Source organism: Lissotriton helveticus, chromosome 7 (assembly GCF_964261635.1).
Source record: "Lissotriton helveticus chromosome 7, aLisHel1.1, whole genome shotgun sequence".
In the NCBI taxonomy this organism is placed as follows: Eukaryota; Metazoa; Chordata; class Amphibia; order Caudata; family Salamandridae; genus Lissotriton; species Lissotriton helveticus.
The window spans coordinates 194,922,703-194,934,859 of record NC_136068.1 but is presented as its reverse complement, the minus strand read 5'-3'; positions in this window follow the sequence as shown (position 1 = coordinate 194,934,859).

Here is a 12,157-nt window from a genome sequence, read left to right as displayed (position 1 = left end):
AATTACACAGGTGTAATTTAATTTCCCCCAAGCTTAGTACTAATCCCATTTTATTAGTCAAAAGTTTTTCGACTCCTAAAATGGAATTTCAAACGAATACTGGAAAGGGGCGACCACTCGGTCCCCCCGAACGTATGGTTGGGTGCCCCGATCCCCCCGGGAAACCATTTTGGGCGGGGGGCGTGGCTTGGCTGGTATGCCCGTAGTGGCGTAGCCGGGGCGCGCCTTTGTCCCGCCCAAGAGGGGTTGTCCTAGACACCTACACCGTTCGAACCGCCCCATAGGTGTTTGGGGGAAGGCCCACGCCCTCCCAAGGAAGGATAAAAGGAGCATCAATCCAAGGAAGCATCCTCTTGTTCCTGTACTTGGAAGCTGCACCTCCTCGTTGCTCGTGAGCCCGAGACGGAAAAAGGAGCCAATTTCGAGAACTTGTAATTTTTGTGTTTCTCTTTCAGTGAATCCGAAGCTTTGGATCCAGGACCTCGATTCGGATATCCACGAGGCGATGCCTGGCAAGAAGGTCGGAAAGAAGGTTGGGACTGAACAGCTGCTTCGCATGCTGGTGAAGGATATGGCGGACATGAAGAAGCAGATGGCGGCAATGAATGGCACGGGGGGACTGAAGAAAATCATCGGGCCAGCATTGCCGGGAATAGTCCCTGCCGGGAGAGGTAAAAGGGTCAGGAATAGGGCGGCAGGAGGGGAGGCCCCGGTTCCCGAGTCACCTCCGGTGAGCCTGGTTGGTCCGGTGGGGGCCCCAGTTCCGATCCCGAACGCAGGACAGCCTATCCCTGTGGTAGTTACGCCCGTTAGCGAGGGGGATATGCCTCCCGAACTGGCCGCTCAGTTGGCAGCATGGTTAGGCAAGAGCAACGTGAGTGCTGTGGCACCAGGAGACACGGCGGCAGAGGCCAGGTTAATAATGAAGCAGTTGCGGCAATCGAGAGATGCTGCGAAGGCACCTTGTCCTCTTGTTTCCCCGCAGGTCCCCGCGGATAAATCGGCACCGGGCGTTGGAACGACAGCTGCAACAAATTCAGCTCCTGGTTCTGGTAAGCAGCCGTTGCCAATAGCTGGGGAGGGATCTTTACCCTCGAGGAGGGAAAAAGTGGTTCAGCATATCCCGATGGATGTTAAAGAAAGGATTTGGGCCGATAAATACGTGAACATGTTTTCGCTGTTGACCGATCACTATGAGATAGAGCACGTTAAAAATCAGAAGGAGTTGTTGCATCCGGGTGTATGGCGTGCAAAGATGGCGGGTTTCAGGGTGGAGGAAACAATCGCTAATTGGGCCAGGGCGTTTGGAATGTTCACAGCAATCATGGGGGAACGTAGGCCTGAAGTATTGTCAGAATTAGCCTGTTACCAAACACGTATTATGGAATTTTTCGAATCATATGAAGGTAATCAATGGATGGGTTATGATAACAAATTTCGTAAGGCCAAGGAGCACGACTCATCCCTGACGTGGGATTGTTTCGACTCCATTTCCTGGCAGAAGCAGGTTATGCCGAGCACGGCGAGGTCGTCTTCTTCTGGCGGGAATGGCGCAGAGCCTTCCCGCCATTACTTGGCGGCGCCCTTTCGGGCAGGCGCCAACGGGGAGCAGCACACCAAGAATAATGGGAACTCGGGTAAAAAAGGGGTGTGTTGGAGCTTTAACAGAGGCAAGTGCACTAGGCCACAAGGGACATGCAAGTTCAGGCATGAGTGTGCAGGGTGTGGACAGTCCTCACACCCCGAGAGTTCGTGCAGAGCCAAGAATGGTGAGACAGGAGGTAGAGGAGGGGCCAAACAGGTCTAACATCGGCCGAGGGGTACCGTTACCTACTCCTGTTGACATCATGGCATTGATCCCTTGGCTGAACGAATACCCAGACCATGTCTCCGCTGGGGTGTTGCGAGACGGTTTCTCATATGGTTTACGCATCCCGGCGGGGGGTTTACGGGGGGAAGCACAGTGTAAGAATCAACTATCTGTTCAACGAAATACGACGGTGGTGCAGGCAAAGATTGCAAAAGAGGTGATACGAGGTCGGGTGGCGGGACCGTATGTGCACCCGCCTGTCGTTAATTTTGTTTGTTCACCGTTGGGAGTAGTCCCCAAGAAGGACCCAGGTGAGTTTCGGTTAATCCATAATTTGTCCGCTCCTAGGGGTCTTTCGGTGAACGATGCGATTGACCCGGGAGTTTGTTCGGTGCGGTACGCATCCTTTGATGAGGCCGTCGCCATGTTGAATCGCCTAGGGCCCGGAGCGCTGATGGCTAAATCAGATATTGAGTCAGCGTTCCGGTCGCTCCCGGTACACCCACAGGATCAGCGTCTCTTAGGTTTTGTGTTTCAAGGATGCTACTACATGGATAAATGTATGCCGATGGGTTGCTCCATCTCTTGTGCATATTTTGAGAAGTTCAGTACTTTTTTGCAATGGGCGTTCACTAGAGCCACGGGCCTCATGCAGGTAATGCACTACCTTGATGATTTTCTGTTTCTGGGGGCAGCCGGGGGCACGGAATGTGAACAGGCTTTGATGGAATTCTGTAATCTCATGAAAAGTTTTGGTGTGCCATTAGCACCAGGCAAGACAGTGGGGCCATCTACTTCTCTCGAGTTTCTTGGAATCGAGCTTGATTCAGTAGAGGGGTGCTTCCGTCTGCCCAAGGAGAAGGTAATGAAGTTTAAGGCCTCACTTGAAGTATGCATTGGCGAGAGAAAAGTAACTCTCCATCAGCTGCAACAAGCTGTGGGTCAGCTTAACTTTGCCCTTAGGGTGATACCGATGGCCCGCCCCTTTTCCCGCTCTATCGCACAAGCCATGGTGGGCCTCAAGGAGGGACACCACCGCACAAGACTGTCAGCCGAGGTTCGCCAGGATATGCGCATTTGGTTGGCATTTCTGGTGGATTTCAACGGTCGTGTCGTGTGGAACAAACCATCAGCTTCCTCCGAGGAGCTGGGGTTGTGGACTGACTCGGCAGGAAGTGTGGGTTTTGGCGCCATCTTTGGTGAGAGATGGTCGGCACGAACATGGCCGCCGTGGTGGCACGATAGTGGGCTCACAGGTAACATCGGGTTCCTTGAGCTGTTCCCCATTCTGGTGGCCTTGAAAACATGGCCAGAAGGGTTTCGGGATCGTGCTGTGGTGTTCTGGTCTGATAATATGACTGTTGTGGAATGTATCAATAATCAGGCAGCACGCTGCAAATGGATTTTGAGATTGCTGAAGGAAATTGTCCTGCTATGTATGAGACTAAACGTCCACTTTAGGGCAAGACACGTGCCGGGGGTACTGAACCAGGCAGCTGATGCACTCTCTCGTTCCCATATGCAGGCCTTCAGGGGTTTTCTGCCCTCAGCGGACTTGGTGGCGGCACCATTTCCCGAAGCTCTCTGGTCTCTCGGTGCCCCGGATTACAAAACCTCGTGGGAGAGAGTCTAGCACCCAGGACAAGGAAGGCATATGAAGGAGCGTTCCGTTCCTATTGGTAATTTTTGGGTTCGGCTGGGGGGGAGCATTGGGGACAGGAGGAATATGTTCTGAAATTCCTGGTAGCACTACATCAGGCAGGCCGATCACTGGCAACAGCTAACAGGCACAGGGCCGCCATTGCCTTCATGGCGCAGGCGCATGGCATCCAGGACCCCACATTGTCCTTTCTCGTAAAAAGGGCACTGCGTGGGTGGCAACGCCTTGAGGGCCGTAGAGTGGATGGAAGGCACCCGATAGATCTGGCAAGGTTGTCCCTGTTGATGTCCGTACTCCCTGCGACTTGTTCATCTCAATCAGAGACGGTGCTATTCCGGGCCGCTTTTGCATTAGCATTCCATGGGGCTATGCGGGTAGGCGAGCTGGTAGCAAGGAATAAGCGGGATACGGGGGGGGGTTTGAGTCGAGACCACATTCAGATCAAGGGCGACACAATGGTGGTCACAATAGCCAGTTCCAAGACCGATCAGGGAGCCATCGGGGACAGTGTGGTAGTCCAGCGGATTCCGGAGTCTCCCATGTGCCCGGTAAAATGCGTGGAGGAGTATTTGGCGCAGAGGGCGGCATCATGGGGGGGGGGGAGTCTGTTGAGGCACACCGACGCCACCCCACTGACTAGGTTTCAGTTTCAGCGGGTGTTAACAATGGCAATCGCGGCAGCGGGCTTGGACCCGAGCGATTTTGGGACCCATTCCTTCCGGATAGGGGCTGCTACAGAGGCTACAGCCAGGGGTCTGAGTGTTGAAAAAGTGAAACAGTTGGGGCGTTGGTCCTCGAATTGTTATAAAAGGTATGTGCGGTTGCACATGTTGTGAAGCCTTTGTCATGCACTCACGCTTCTTGTTTTCTGTTTTGTTTTCAGTTGCGCGAGCAGGCTTGGCGGGGCGGATGGTGCAGTTGACCCGACACCTGGGGACCAGCGGTCAAAGATCACCGGCTGAGGAAAGAGTGGTGTGGGTCGTTGGCCACTCATACGTGAGGCGCGCCGCGGACGTATTCAAAGCAGGTGACATGATTCACGTGGCTGGGGAATACGGGTACAGGGTGACCTTCCACGGAAGGGGCGGGCTCTGTATTGACCAGTTTCAAGGTTTTATGGAGGGTTTGTTAGGGCGGACAAGGTCACCGCCGTCTGTAATCATAGTACATCTTGGGGGCAATGATATGGTGACCATTGGTCGACGAGTACTTCTTGAGTTAATCTTAGCCTCGGTAAGCTGGTTGGCAAGAAGGGTTCCGGGGTGCACGATCGCATGGTCACACATGATTCCGCGGAAGGTGTGGCGGGGGGCCCTCTCTGTGTCAGCTTTGAATCACTCGGTAAAGAAGGTTAATAACAAACTAGGTAGATTGTTTCGTACAGAAAAATTGCATTGTGTACCGCATGGATGTATCCGGGGGGACCATATGTATCTGGAAGATGGGGTCCATTTGTCCCGGGAAGGAAATGTCTTACTCATAGGGGACTTCATAGCTTGGTTAAAAAGTTTGGGTAGCCATGACCTATAGTAGGAGTTTTTGGGGGGTCCGGATAGCCGGTCAACTATCCGGCCTGTGGCGGTAAGGTCATGATCGGTGAGCAGTAATTGGAAGATCCCTAGAGGTGGGGCGCCACCCATTATGGATGGGAGCGCCCGGGGGGAGGCGGCCATTGGCCCCTCACACGGGGAGGCGGTACCCTCTAAGGATGGGGACGCCGAAAGGGAAGGCGGTCATCGGCCCCTCCCTGGGGAGGAGGGGCTACGGGCCCCTCCTGGGAATTTCCCGGGGCCAGGACATCCGCGACGGCGGATGTGGTAAGCAGTGTGGGGTGGGAGGGGGGTCTACGCTACCTTCTAGACACCTCACACGAGTCCTCGGACGACCACCAAGATGGCGTCGAGTAAATATGGGGCCCCCGTTAAGACAAGGGAAATTGGAAGTTGGCACAGAGGTACAGTCCTCTGTGCGCCCGCCCCTCACAAGTAAGGGGGGGAGTTATGGTAGTAGGGATCTGACACCGGTTACGACCTTGCCGTTGGCCCGTAATGTTAGGATGTACAATTTGAATTTTGAGAAATGCATCGTAATGTGTAAATGAAATTGTACATGATATGAAACTGTTAATTTAATGTTTTTAATTTTGTTTCATATTTTAATAAATACGGCCGGTGAGGGTAACTCCCTCACCACCTTCCAAAAGCTCAAGAACCGTTTCCGTCTTCCCATTCTTGGGGATTGTGTTGGGAGGGGGTGACGGGTATCCCGGCCATATGGAAAGGGGCGACCACTCGGTCCCCCCGAACGTATGGTTGGGTGCCCCGATCCCCCCGGGAAACCATTTTGGGCGGGGGGCGTGGCTTGGCTGGTATGCCCGTAGTGGCGTAGCCGGGGCGCGCCTTTGTCCCGCCCAAGAGGGGTTGTCCTAGACACCTACACCGTTCGAACCGCCCCATAGGCGTTTGGGGGAAGGCCCACGCCCTCCCAAGGAAGGATAAAAGGAGCATCAATCCAAGGAAGCATCCTCTTGTTCCTGTACTTGGAAGCTGCACCTCCTCGTTGCTCGTGAGCCCGAGACGGAACAAGGAGCCAATTTCGACCCACCCACCAGCCCCTGATGTCAGCGATTTGTATTGCAATAAAGTCAATTAACGAGGATATTATCTCTTCTCAGGTTGTTTCGAATAAAGTTGGGATTATCGTGATGTGACAATAAAAATGGTTGCTCTTTGTAGGCGAAGTATCGCAGCTAAGTTGTAAGAGCTGTTATGGCATAGTGGAAGTTTTTATGTTTTAAAAATGCCCAGTATAACTGTATTCTCTTTAGGTTAAAATGTCGTATTTAATTTTTGGTCGGGCGGTAAGGTCATGATCGGTGAGCAGTAATTGGAAGATCCCTAGAGGTGGGGCGCCACCCATTATGGATGGGAGCGCCCGGGGGGAGGCGGCCATTGGCCCCTCACACGGGGAGGCGGTACCCTCTAAGGATGGGGATGCCGAAAGGGAAGGCGGTCATCGGCCCCTCCCTGGGGAGGAGGGGCTACGGGCCCCTCCTGGGAATTTCCCGGGGCCAGGACATCCGCGACGGCGGATGTGGTAAGCAGTGTGGGGTGGGAGGGGGGTCTACGCTACCTTCTAGACACCTCACACGAGTCCTCGGACGACCACCAAGATGGCGTCGAGTAAATATGGGGCCCCCGTTAAGACAAGGGAAATTGGAAGTTGGCACAGAGGTACAGTCCTCTGTGCGCCCGCCCCTCACAAGTAAGGGGGGGAGTTATGGTATTAGGGATCTGACACCGGTTACGACCTTGCCGTTGGCCCGTAATGTTAGGATGTACAATTTGAATTTTGAGAAATGCATCGTAATGTGTAAATGAAATTGTACATGATATGAAACTGTTAATTTAATGTTTTTAATTTTGTTTCATATTTTAATAAATACGGCCGGTGAGGGTAACTCCCTCACCACCTTCCAAAAGCTCAAGAACCGTTTCCGTCTTCCCATTCTTGGGGATTGTGTTGGGAGGGGGTGACGGGTATCCCGGCCATATGATTAGGTATCTAGAAAGGATGTGCTATAGGCGGCCCTTCAAAATGCCCAATCAGTATCTTATGTCTCAATGTTTTCCAACTAAACCCTGGTTGCAAAACATTGATATTCTCTCAAGCCCTCGAATGAGGTGGTAATGCATTTGCAAAAGGGAAGAGGTCTATTAGGGAAAGGGTTCCCTTTGGATCTTAGGGGGACTGCTTCCTCTTTATAAATGCAAAAACATGGTTGGTAAAGAGTAGGCAGTGGACAACAAACAAAAAGTTACGTTAAAAAAAAAATGCAGTCCCTTTCCTTTAACAAAAGCGGGCATTTTTTTTTAAAGGTTTGCTACATTAAAAAGCAATGACAGACATGGTGATGCTAACCCTAGCAGGCCACCATCCCTGTGACAGGCTCCAATCATAGTGAATTGAAATGTGTGACCTAACTCATTAATATTCATGAGGCAGGTCAGATTCCGACCCACAACAATTCAAATTTTAAGAATCAACTAATTAGTATATAGGTACATTCTTTAAATTTTTTTACTGTTCTCAAAGTGGGACCGATATTTCGCAACCAGTAAATAGTACATCTGGCCTGTAGTTAGCATGTGCTATCCATCAGCAGAGCAGCAGTAAGGGGGAAAACATTTAGCCATAATACTGATGTTATTTGTAAAGGGTCATTGAGGACAGCAGAGTTTTTCTAATGCATTATTTCTAATAGATCTTGTTGATGCTTTTCAGTGGCAGCATGGATTTATGCTCTGAAATATGAGAATAGGAGCACTTGTTCCTAGCCCATCAGTTTCCTATCAAATTGCCCAGAACGGAAGGCAGTGATGAAAACAGCATCTTCGAGAAGCAGTGTGAGCAGCTCATGCTGCCTGAATATTTTGGCATATAAGGGGCTGTTTTGTGGAAAACAGAAAAGCACTCACTGGTCTCCGGCTCAGTGACTAAGCTACTGATGGAAAAGGCAGAGAGTAGAGCTTAGAGCAGATCTGGAAGAGAGGAAACATACGCGTTTAAGTGGTTTGTTCATGCAAAATAATAAAAAGTCTATAGTTGAACGGTTTCAACACATCCAAGATGAGGACAAAAACAAGAATAAGCATGAAAACCGTCGAACCGAGAGCAGACAGCTGAAATTGACAACTTAGCAACACAGTGACGAGCAAGGGCCTGGCTCAAACAATGCAAGTATATTCTATGTGTTGAAAACAAGAGACTTGCCACAGACAGCAAAAGCTGTCTACATTAGACTTTAAAAGGGAGCATAAAGAGGACAGTTTTGGCCTGTCCTTTTGTTGATCAGCTTTTTATTTCAGCTCAGCAATTGTGTAGTCAATAGTTGGGTAACCCTCCATGTAGAAAAATATTGCATAAGACCAGGTAACTTTTGGGTCAGGCCATCTTCAGCCATTGCTTTGTTAGATCATCAGTTATTTTTTTTAATCAGCCCAGTGGTCATCAGGCACAAAGTGTTGCGAATGTGGGAAAGCAGAAAAAGGGCAAGGACAGGTCAGCACAGCCAGCAGCCTTCGCATCGGCAAGAATCTGAGGGTGGTTGGCTCATCTAAGATGACATCTACATCACCATGATGACAAGGTGATGAGAGAATTCCTTGCACAGTCTGATGGGGATCATCAACAGCTCTGCAACCATAGCTGCTGCTCTGGTATCCTACAATCAACCAGGAAGTACAATGCGCTCAGTTTATGTATTCTGAACAGAATTCATATGTAATGATCCTCTCACAGCACGGGTCACCTTTGGTTTTGCTCCCTTTGGCAGTCAGGTTTCTCTGAGTTTTCCTTCTACGAGGAACATGCTGAACCTTTCCTCCTGGAGAGTGTGCCCTTCTGCAAGGCCAATAACTCTCCTTCATTCTCTGAGTAGTCAGATAGGGAAGGATTCTATGCACTAGGTAGACCCTTAGTTCTTCCAGCAGTAAGTGTAGAGTTCAGGAGTTGTCTCCTTACCTCTGAGATACTGTCTGTCATGCAGACACCAGCCCAAGTCACACAATATTCATCTGAACACTTTAAGGAGCCCTCAATCCTTAGTCATATAGACCTTAGAAATGAACAAAGTGAGGTGGTTTAGACTTTTATATACATTTCCCAGACAGGGGATGTGGAGCCACTGTCCAAGGCTTCAGTACCTGTTTGGGATAGTTTCCTTGTCAAAGTTCATTTTCTGGTGATGCCTCAAATGCAGCCTTTGTAACAGGTGATGGATCTCACAGTAGGCGGCAATAGGGCTGGCTGCATGAAGGAGTATCCAAAACAAGGGCACAATGGAGCATGAGATCTCTGCACCTGGCTGCGGTCAGCCTGCCTGAAGCAGTAATCAGAGACAGACAAAAGGGCAGGCACTGCCAAGAAATGTCTTCACCTTCCCCTTGAACAAGGAACATTGATGCCCCACTCATTGCCCTTACCATCTACCAAATTGTTGTTTTCAGGAGAAGAAATTAACAGTATTTTGCTAACAAGGCTCTTGTTAAATTTCGAATGGAAGCCCTGTTTCCATCCTCCTCACTACAGTGTCTGGGTCACCACCCTCTAGCCACAGGAATGCCGACAAAACACTGTCACTGTCTTGTGCCATGGTAAACCAGGGGCATCCAAAGTGGATCTCATTGGTCCTGGTACTCAGATACATGCAACTCACAAAGTGCTTCCACATTCACTGCACACACACACACATACACACCCTCCTGTACAAGCACACTGTCTGCCCAGGGTTCTGTGATTTCATATAACTGCAGATATTTACACAAGAGCAGTCAGTAAGATGGACACACTCTGACACAGAAAAAAGGTCTGGTCACCATAAAGATTCATAGAACCGAGTATCCTGACACCACCACATTATGTGTCTTACTGTGAACCTGGATAGTAGTTCTATGCCCACAGTGAGAATATACTGGACCTGATTTTCCAAAGACAGTACTAGGTCTTTGTGCATGCTACATTAGCGTGATGCTAGGGCCAAAGAAAAGTAAAGATACTAGTTTTATATGCAGTCGGGCACTCAGGGTAGGGGTACATGCCCATTTACCATTTAGGGAACATTCCTGTTCAGAGTCATTATAATAAAGTCTCTGGAGATTGCAAAAACGTCTGGAGCAGATTGATTTTCAAGGTACATGACCACAAACTTTCTGCCACCCAGTCTTTCTCAAGAGCAGTCCCATCTCTTTGGAGCACTTTACCTGAACCAATTCATCACTATTTCACTTTCTACAATCCTCTTTCTACCCCCTCCTTTATCCTCTTCCTTCTCTGCCTCGTACCTGATCAATTTCGTTCTCACATTTCTAACGCTTTTATCTAATTCCTCTTCATCTTTCCTTTCTCTCTTCCCTTTATGGTCATCCCTCACCTGGCCTCCTATTCATCCAATCCAACACCCTTTCATGTGTTGCTCTTTTGATTTCTTTCTCTCTTTCCTCTGTCCTCCACATCTCTCAAACCTCCCCATATTATTTCCGCTCTGGTAACCTGTGTCTCAAATCGTCAACATTGGTCCAATCTGCCCCATCTGCTTTACTCACTTGCTCTGCCATTCTCTGTCCTTTTTAACAACTTACCTTTGAGTGAGACACTCCTTTTTGCATTATATCCCTAAGAACATGTGCTTTTCATTTTATGTTAATACATTGTTCGCTGCTTCCCATGAATCTCTAGACTCCTGATGATAACCCATTGCACGTTTGGAGTTGAAATGCTCTTGACATAAACAGCCAATGGAACCTGTGAGAAAGTGGGTTGTTGGTTGAGGGGGATGTGAGCACTCCTCAAACAGCAGGCACAATACTTGTCAGGATGAACCACAAAAGTCACTAACTTAACACAAGCTTAACCCTCTAGTAGCTTCGCACGAAAGCAGCCTAGCTTAACTTAGACGCACTATTTAAAGTATTTGTGTAGCCCCCTAATCATTCATAAAGTGAAAACAGAATACAAGGAAAACCCCACACCAATCTAGAAAAATAGCGTAAAATTGAAAAGGTATTTGAGACTGAAACAACAAACATTCAATCAATAGAACTGGAGTTATACAATTTCTAAGAATGGAACTTGTTAAGTCCCTGTAGCTCGGAACAGGAGGTTAGTCAGCTGACCCTTGTAGTCACTCAGCTTGGGATTAAGTAAACAAGTGCAGTCCTTCTCAACAAGCAGGGCAGGCCTCAAGCAACAGGGCAGCAAAGCTTCCTTCCTCTGTAGTATCCACAGGTCCAGAAGTGTAATGAAGAGTGGGTCTGGGGATGCCCATTTTATACCTAGTGCCCACTTTGAAGTGGGAGAAGCTTCTGGAGTTTCCCCCTGCAGAGGTGTCTGGAATTTCTGCCTCACTGCCCTGGCCCAAACAAAACTGACTTGTGTTAAACTGATTCTAGTATCTTATTTCGACAAATATCTAAAAGCTATTTTGCTGTGTTTCACGTTTGCGCTACATATTCTATTGGTATTCATGTTTGCAAACATAATTGCTCTTTCATATGAAAGAGCTATGCACCAAGGACTAAAGTGACTTGTGGGCAAGGTGATGGTGAGATCATATATTATAAGGAATAAATGACTCCCTACCGTACTTGGTAAGGATCTTGCAAGTAACCTTGGTGCTCCATAACTTTATAATGGGACTCAGCCATAGGCCTTCTTCCTCTATATGGTCATGAAACTCCTGATTGACTTGCAATATCCTATAATATAAGGCAGGGGGTACTTTATCCCATATATAATAAGACGGTGGGGATATCCATCATATTTGTGATGGAGCAATCCATCTGCCTGAATCTACATCATTGCTTAAATTTGTCTTTAGATTTTCAGATTGGCCACAGAGAGGGAACAGCCAACTGTAGATGGCGAAACTCTAAAATGTTATTCATGCAGGACCAGATTCTCAATACATTTGCACATTTACACCAACTGATCTACCCCAAAGATTAAAAATAAAATACTGGCATACTGTTGGAAAACTGGGCTGTTGTAGTTTTGTAGGATTTGTCAAGACTGTAAGATTTTACACATGCATACATTTTGTACGCATGCACACAGTGTTAATTTACAAATGCTTAGAAAAAAACATGTAAAAAAATTATAACTTGCCCCTCCATCATCCCTTCCGCACC